Source organism: Nicotiana tomentosiformis, chromosome 10 (assembly GCF_000390325.3).
Source record: "Nicotiana tomentosiformis chromosome 10, ASM39032v3, whole genome shotgun sequence".
Taxonomy (NCBI): Eukaryota; Viridiplantae; Streptophyta; class Magnoliopsida; order Solanales; family Solanaceae; genus Nicotiana; species Nicotiana tomentosiformis.
Window position 1 is genome coordinate 64,593,768 of NC_090821.1, and position 8,735 is coordinate 64,602,502.

The 8,735-nt window shown below is 32.2% G+C and overlaps 1 long non-coding RNA gene across 1 annotated transcript; it reads left to right on the plus strand.

The window, feature by feature from the left end:
• The first annotated feature begins 1,175 nt into the window (after positions 1–1,175).
• LOC138900474 (uncharacterized) lies at positions 1,176–8,735 on the plus strand. Its single transcript, XR_011411495.1, has 2 exons — positions 1,176–1,626; positions 7,544–8,735. It is a non-coding gene; the product is annotated as an uncharacterized lncRNA (long non-coding RNA).

The following is an 8,735-nucleotide window of genomic DNA, read 5'->3' on the forward strand; positions in this document are numbered from 1 at the left end:
TCCCGGTCAAACGTCTCAACTCTCCAAACTTTGATTCTTCCAACTTTCGCCAATTCAAGCCAAAATCGATTACGAATCTCCAAATCAATACTCGGACACACTCCTAAATCGAAATTACCATGCAGAGCTATCAGAGTCATCAAAACTTTATTTCGGAGTCATTTACACATAAATAACATCTAATCAACTTTTTCAACTTAGGCTTCCAACTTTGGGACTAAGTGTCCCAGTTCATTTCAAAACATCCCCGAAAACAAACCAACTACCCAGGCAAGTCATATAACAATAAGTGAGCATAGAATAATCAATAAATGGAAGAATGGGGATATAATACTCAAATCCACCGGCCGTATCGTTACAGGTTTAAATTAAAATAAAAAAAAGGAATGAAGAGAGAGCACTATTCCAAGGGACAAAATTGGAATTCATGCAATTGCATTCCTGATTCCCCCTCCCGCCAGCTAAAAAGCTACAATAAATTGTCTTTAAAGCTTTCGGCCTGACCAAGAAAGTCTTTGAGATATATGACATAATAAGAAAGATTGAAAAAGTGAAAACGATTGCAGTTGTCACTTTACTAGTATTATTTTTAGTGGCGGTGTCCGAACAATTTACGGGTATCTCGATTATTTAACCAATACATGTATTATGTAATTCTATCTATCAAATTTTTAGGCATACGAAAAAAATCATCAACTAACTTCGTCCCCAATTTAATTAACGGTATAATGAGAACTTTCAAATTAAATTATTTTTAAATAATACTCCATCCGTCTCATATTATATGTCGTGTTTCTCTTTTACACACCTCTTAAGAAATATTAATTAGGAAAGGGATTAGACTATTTTATTATTATTTATGTCTTAAGATATAATCTTTTTTCATTGAATATTTATTCTATTTATGTGTTATCTCTATCTTCAAGAACAATTATTACTAAGGGTAAAAAAGGAAAAAATCAATCAATTTTGTCTTGAACTTCTAAAATGACAAATAATTTGAGACAACTATTTTTAGTAAGCATGACTATAAATATGAAACGGAGGAAGTAGCAAAATAATATTCTTTTTGGAAAGATTAAAAATAAAAAAAGTGTTCCATGAGTTGGGACGACCGGAAATAATATTTGTTGTCGCTTTACGACTGTTCCTAGCCAATAACTAAGGTAGTTGCATCAAAGTTAGGTGGAGTGGTTATGAGAATTAATATCAAACCGTGTAAAATTGTTTATGCACGCTGTTTATCCTACACGTGGTCTGTCAAAGGAATAAAAAGGTCATTAGATTTCTTTCAACAAAGAGTTGTGCCTTAGCTGGGTAGTAGAGAGAGAGACATGGAATTTGGAATGGACGAATTGAAGTCATTGACATTAAAATCAGCAGAAAATATGGTGGAAAATGCAAAGGAGACACTTAAAAGATCAAGTATAGTGCAAAGTTGGATGCAATCCCCAGTAGCCTTTACCATTTCAATTGGAATGGTGCTGATTTTCTTGTACCTATGTGGTTGCTGCTGCAAAGGCAAAAAAAGAAATGTGAAAATGGTGAATAAAGCTCCAGGTCGTAGGCATAATACAAGGATATCAAGGCACTACATATAAAAATTTACTCTCGACATTTACCACGGTAAAGTGATATGTATTGTTATATAAGTTTTTAATTATACGTTAAATTATTTGATTTGATATAAACACTCCGTGTGGATAAGTGTTTATATGCTTTTGAGAACATTCCTAAATCTTATTTCCGAAATCTCAATTCCAAGAAAAATTAATTTTGATATCCTGAAATTTTCTCAAAGTATTTTGATTGAGCTTAATGTTTTTTTCCTTGTGGTTATTAGCCTGTTTGGCTAAACTTCTAAAATTAGCTTATTTTGAGAAGTATTTTTTTTTAAAAAGTACTTTTTTCACAAGTACTTTTGGCAAGAAGCAGTTTGTGTTTGGCTAATTAATTTGAAAAACACTTATGAGCGGCAATTGGTGTTTGGCCAAGCTTTAAAACTGCTTCTAAGTATATTTTTCTCAAAAGTGCTTTTTAAAAAAGTGTGTTTAGAGATAAATTATTTTTTTCTGTTTCTCCAAAATCGCTTCTGCTTCTACTCAAAAATTCTTTTTTCCTTCTAAAAGTTTTACCAAACACTTCAACGTTGAAAAAAAATAACACTTTAAAAAAAGTACTTTTTGGGGTTGGAAAAGCTTGACCAAACAGGCTATATGTAGCATAAGCCATATCATGTATATTTGATTTTGGTAAGAGTATGGCATCTCATGAGGCGATTTGGCTAAGAGAACATACGTAGTGTATGTTACGTCGTGCAATTAGTTTTGTGATTATGTAGAACATTAAAGAGTTGCGCACAATTTTAGCTATGGCGTTTCTAATTGGATGAGATTATTAAGACACTTAGGAGTTGTTGTGTTGGCGAGTGAAGGGGAAAATATAATCCAAAGATTGTTTATGCGCTGATTAAAAATAAAAGAATTGTTATGCACTGAGTAATAATGAATGGATTGTATACATAAATAACTTATTTTAAATGGATATCTTTTCCTTTAAGTAATTTAATTTTCACATTGCTTATACACATATTAAAGAAACTCATAAAAAATAAAATATCTTGTATGATTGTACAAGTAAAATGTCTTCATTTTCAAAAGATTAGACATTTAAAATTTCTTAAAAAATCAAACTACATATTTTACCTTTTTAAAAGTAAATAACTTTTAAGCTTTATCGGTAATATAATTTAAAATATTGCTCTTTCATGGATAAATACAAAAATACTTTTTAAATAGCAAAATCATAAAAGTATGATAATTTGAGATATATTGAACTAAGGCATGGAGACCAATAGCAAGTTATTTAATTTTAGCTATTTATTTTTCAAAGAAATGTTCAAGTGATTTTCACTCTCATGTTGTTCTCAATTAGTATATATACAATATTATAACTTCTTATTTGAGGTACTCTCAATTTTCAAAGTTCTTTAGATAAATAGAGCCTTTTTATTTATTAAAGAATTTTGAGGATCCCTAAGTAGGGAATTTGACATATCATTTGCATAAGAACTGTTAGGGAGTCTTGAACCGTTGCCGGAAGCGAAAGCCACACAAAATTAAGGTCCACATATGAGCCTAACGATATTTTTCAAGTACACCTACTAAGAGCAAACTTTGGACGAGTCCCGAAAAACCTTTTAAAACATTGGTCAATTAAATGTCGGTGCGAGATGGGTCCCAGAGTTCCATTAGCTGGTCAAGGTTCGGATATAGACGAGGTCAAGTCAGTATATTGAAAGGAAAATTAACAGCAATGCCCATTGCCCATGCGGTAAAAAGTAAATTTTAAAAATTATTACGTACTACAATTTATATTTATTAATTAGGAAAAGATATTTACAAAAAATCAAGTGTGTACGTTGTATAGTTTTGGGGTATACAATTCATTTATTTTATACTTTAATAATATATGACAAGGTAATTTAGTTATTGTTATTATTGTATACTTTCAGAATATATAAGTATGTTACCCTTAAGATATACAACAACAATAACAAACTCAGTATAATCCACAAATAGAGTCTTAGGAGAATAATGTATACGCAGATCTTTCCCTATTCTTCAAGAAATTAGAGAGGTTATTTCAGAAATACCATGGAGATATACAACATACACAAAATTATATTGTATAACTTTTTAATGAGCAAATTTCATCAATGGGTACGAGCGGGAAAATTTTTACCTACATGGAGGTAGTCCTTATCCCGTTTGAAATGCAAGAGACAATAAATATAATGTGTTGTCGTAGTTCATTTGAGCCAAGGCCGAAGGGTGTGTTTTGGATATCATTGTATATATAGGAATTTTCAAAAATAACTATTGCTTAGTATTTATTAACTTTCTATAACTATAATATATATAATTACTTTCTATAGCAACTATTCAGTTGTTACGGTAGTGTACTCGTTGTATTTGTGTTGTTGTATTCATGAATAAAGCAGTAAAAGTGCCTAAAAATCAGGACAGTCTAGCTGTATGCGCATGTATTCACATGTATTTGCACATGAATACAGCAGCAAAAAGCGCCTAAAATCAGGGCAGTCTAGCTGTACGCGCATGTATTCACATGTATTCGCGCTGCTGTATTCATGAATACAACAGCAAAAAGCGCCTAAAATCAGGGCAGTCCAGTTGTACACGCATGTATTCACATGTATTTGCACCATGTATTCATGAATATAACAACGACAATCACCTTAAAAATAGGTATGTCCAGTTGTCTAATAACGGAAATAATATCAATTAGTGTGATATACTCCTAATATAACTCAACAAAATCAATTCTATCATGCCTCATTATCAACCCAATTAATTAAAATAATTTTTCAATTGTATATATAACTTTTGTATTTAGTGTGTTTCAATATTTTTTTTATTGTTACATTCATTAGATTCAATGTTTGTATTTATTGTATTTGCTATTTTATATACAGTGTATTCATATGTATTTATATTAACAGTATTTTAGTTATTCTTAATATATGTTATTACCGCTGTATTCAGTAAATTTTATTGGTTGTATTCACTGTATTTCAATTTATATTCAGTGTATTTTACTGTATTCCATTGTATTTTAAAATTAAATGTATTCACTGTTTATATTCTATTCTATTTTAATATTTGTATACAGTATATTTTAATATTTATATCATGTATTCATTCATATTGTATGGACAGTATGCATGAATACATGTGTATTCAGCTGTATTAAAAAAATACAGACCTTCAAAATATATAAATACGGGCAAAAAAATATTTATACAAAAATACAATGTGTTTGAGTAAATTTATACATAATACAATGTATTTGTATCATTGTATGTGACTAAATGGCAAAGAAGAGAAGAAAGTTCGCTGGAGACGGCGCTTTCTGGCCAAGACTCCTTGCATCGCTTCACTACCTCTTCCATTACAATTTACAACTCTTCTAATTCGACCGTTTCTTCCTCTTTTCTCTTTTACTTACCGCACTAAGAATCCCTCTTTCTCTTCAATCTCTCTGTTGTTCAAGGTATTTTCGCTTCCTTTTTTTTTTATTATAGGCTTACTTTTGTGTTTCTGATTTTGAGATTTTGAGGCTTTCTTTCATGATTTGTTTCTCTTTCGTGTATCTATGATTCGGCCTATAATGCTCGAAAAGAGAGAGAGAAAGAAAGAAGAAATATTCTGAGAGAGAATGCGTGTTAATTGAAAGAAAGAGAGAGAAAAAATATAAATAGCGTATTTCATGTCTTATTTCATGACTCAATGGTAGAATATACCATAAATACTTATTTTATTATAAAATATAAAAGGTAGCTATAGAAAATAATATTTTAAAATAATTTTAATTTATAATAAATAGGGTGTATACCTTTAGTATGGGAAGTAAAATTTTTCCTTGTATATACTCAACAATTGCAAACTATAGTAAGTTCAAAAGTTTGTTTATTTGCTAGTGTAACGTTCTCAGAGTTATGTAATTAGGTTGTTCAAGAATAATTACATAATTAGATATTTTTAATTTTAAAATAGATATTAATAAAATTTAAATAAACTTAATTTAATATGTGCAAAATATATATATATATATATGCATATAAGAATTATTAAAACATTATTTATTTAATAACATCAATTACCAAGTTATAATTAAATATATACTAATAAAACTTACCAGCACTCGGTGGTTAAGTCATAAATTAAGGCGAGAATGTGTTAATTTACTATGATTTAATGATAAAAGTATATATAAGAATATGTGTCATGTTTTCATTGAGTTAGTGTAATCATGGAGTGCGAGTAAATTTTTGCTATTATAACCTCTACACTAGATTTAAACTGTCCCATTATCATTGGCAAAGATTTTGGATTCTAGAAAATACAAATAGAGGATTATTGTACCAGAAAAAATTATACTTACCTCTGACCGGGGTAAAATCGGAGAATATGGCCAAAACGGATTGGGATCTATTAGATCGCCAAGCTCTTGGTACGATTTGGTTGACGCTAACACGAAATGTGGCGTTTAACATCATTAACGAGAAGACCACTACAAGCCTGATGAGGGCGTTATCAAATATAATGACCCGACCGGTCGTTTTGAGAGTTGTAGCCCCATTCCCCCATTTACTGCTCATTTTTTACTTTATAGCTGTTATGTGACTTACCGGGGTAGTCGGTTTGGATCCGGTGAGATTTTAAAATAAATTGAGACACTTAGTCTCCAAAATGAAAACTTAAGTTAAAAGTTTGATCGGATGTTGACTTATGTGTAAACGATCCCAGAATAGAATTTTGATGATTCCAATAGCTCCGTATGATGATTTTGGACTTAGGAGCGTATCCGAAAAAGTATTTAGAGGTCCGTAGTTAAATTAGGCTTGAAATTGCTAAAATAGAAATTTAAGTTTGGAAGTTTGACCGGGGAGTTGATCTTTTGATATCGGGGTTGTAATGCGATTTCGGGAGTTGGAACAGCTCCGTTATGTCATTTGGGACTTGCCTGCAAAATTTGACGTCATTTCGGGTAGATATGTTTCGACGCGAGTTTTAGAAGTTGGAAGATTTGAAAGTTCATGAGTTCGATTCATGGTGCGATTCGTAGTTTCGACATTATTTGAAGTGATTTGAGACCCCGAACGAGTCCGTGTTAGGTTATGGAACTTGTTGGTGTGTTTATACGGGGCCTCGGGTATGATTCAGATGGGCTACGGGCCACTTCGTCAGGTTTTGGAAATGTTGATTCTGTCATCTGATTTCCTTCATCGCGTTCGCATTCATGTATCCGCATTCGCGTAGTGTAATTTTGGAAGATGAAATATTTCCTCTTCGCGTTCGCATTCTTCGTTCTGCGTTCACATAGGTGTATAATTCCTCTCTTCGTGTTTGCGTACTGCTTCACGCGTTCGCGTAGCTTAGTCGTTGGGCCATCAGATTTTTCTCTCCGCGTTCGCGAGCATGCTGTCGCGTTTGCGTAGCACGTTTTGGCAGCCTTCATTTTTTTCTTCTTCGCGATTGCGAGTGAAGTTCCGCAATCGCGATGCATTAATATCTGAGCAGAATATATAGTACTCTATTCTGAGGGTTACCCATTTTTAACATTTTTGGAGTTCTACAGCTCGGATTTGAGCGATTCTTTGTGGGTGATTTCAAGCAAATCATGTGGGTAAGTATTATTCACCTAGAATTTATTATATTCCATGATTCTATCTTTATTTTAATCATTAAATTAGTGTTTTGAGTTTTGGGAAAATGGGGATTTTGAAGAAAACGTTCAAATGTAAAATGATGATTTGAGGGATGAAATAGTATCGGAATTTGATAATTTTAATATGGTTGAACTCATATCGGGATGGGTGTTCGAATTTTGTAAAAATTTGATCGGGTTCCGAGAGGCGGGCCCCGCGTTTACGTTTTAATGCAAAATTTTAAGTTGACGTTTTATTATCTAGAATTATTTTTGATGAATTTTAATGAAGTTATACAATCAATTTGGATAGATTTGAGCTGTCCGGAGGTCAATTCAAGCAAGAAGGCTATTTTGGAATATCGGTCTAACTTCAAAAAGGACTTATCTTGCCTAACCTCGAGTGGAGAAAATACTCATTTAGGCATTGAGTCTTATGTGGAAATTGTGTGATTGAAAACAATGTACCCGAGGTGACGAGTACGTACTTGGTTTATATGTGTAATATATAACGGTTGAAATTCGTAGACGCCCTTATGTATTAAATTGAAAATTGTTGGAACATAGTAAAAATCTTGAATTGTTATGCCTCATTCCTTGTCTGTCGAGTTTATATTTTATATGATAATTTGGTGTGACTGTCACTCGGATTCCTTATCTGCAAATAATTATTAAATACGTTTAAAATAAGGCATTAATATATATATATATATTTATTAAAAATTTGGATTAAAGTAGGCATTGTTCTATGCTGAGTTACTCTTCCATCTCTGTTGTTGTTTTGAGATTTATATACGTTGTGTGGAGCCTTGGGCTATTTGTTGAGAAATGTATTAATTTTGTTATATCTTTGGAATTGGTTATGGCCTATGGGCAAATTGTGATGTGAATTATTGTATTGTGTTGTCGTGATCATATTCAGTGTTAAATTGTGAAATATTTTTTTTTGTTGAGTTGTTCACTCCTGAATATTTTTGTTAAGATTTTGTACATATTATAGTCGAGCCATAGGCTCCTTATTGTGATTGAGCACTTGATGTGCAATTTATGATATTGTGTAATATTGGTACGTGATATTGTTGAGAGGTTTGTCCGGGTGTTTGAAGGAGGTTTCTGCCGTGCTATTGTTACTATTGATATATGCACATGCGGCGTGACAAGACAGGCTATATATGTGGGTTTGCGCATGTGGCAAGATAAGGTGGGAATATTATTATGCGCGTGCGGCGAGACAAGGAGGACACTTACTTTATTATTGCGCACGTGGCGAGACAAAGTGGGTTATGTCGGGGATTGATTTATGATGACTTGTGATGGCCTGGGGGCATTATTGTTTAAATATTTTATGATTTGGGACTACGAGGCAGTACCTCGGGAGTGCCCTTTTGTTGATATTTCTCTGTGGCTGCACTTGCCTTTGGTTATTTTGGTTTTTCGTAATATATAAATTCATGCGTTCTCCGTGATGTATTATTTGAATTAATATTAAGTGATTTGTACTTCTA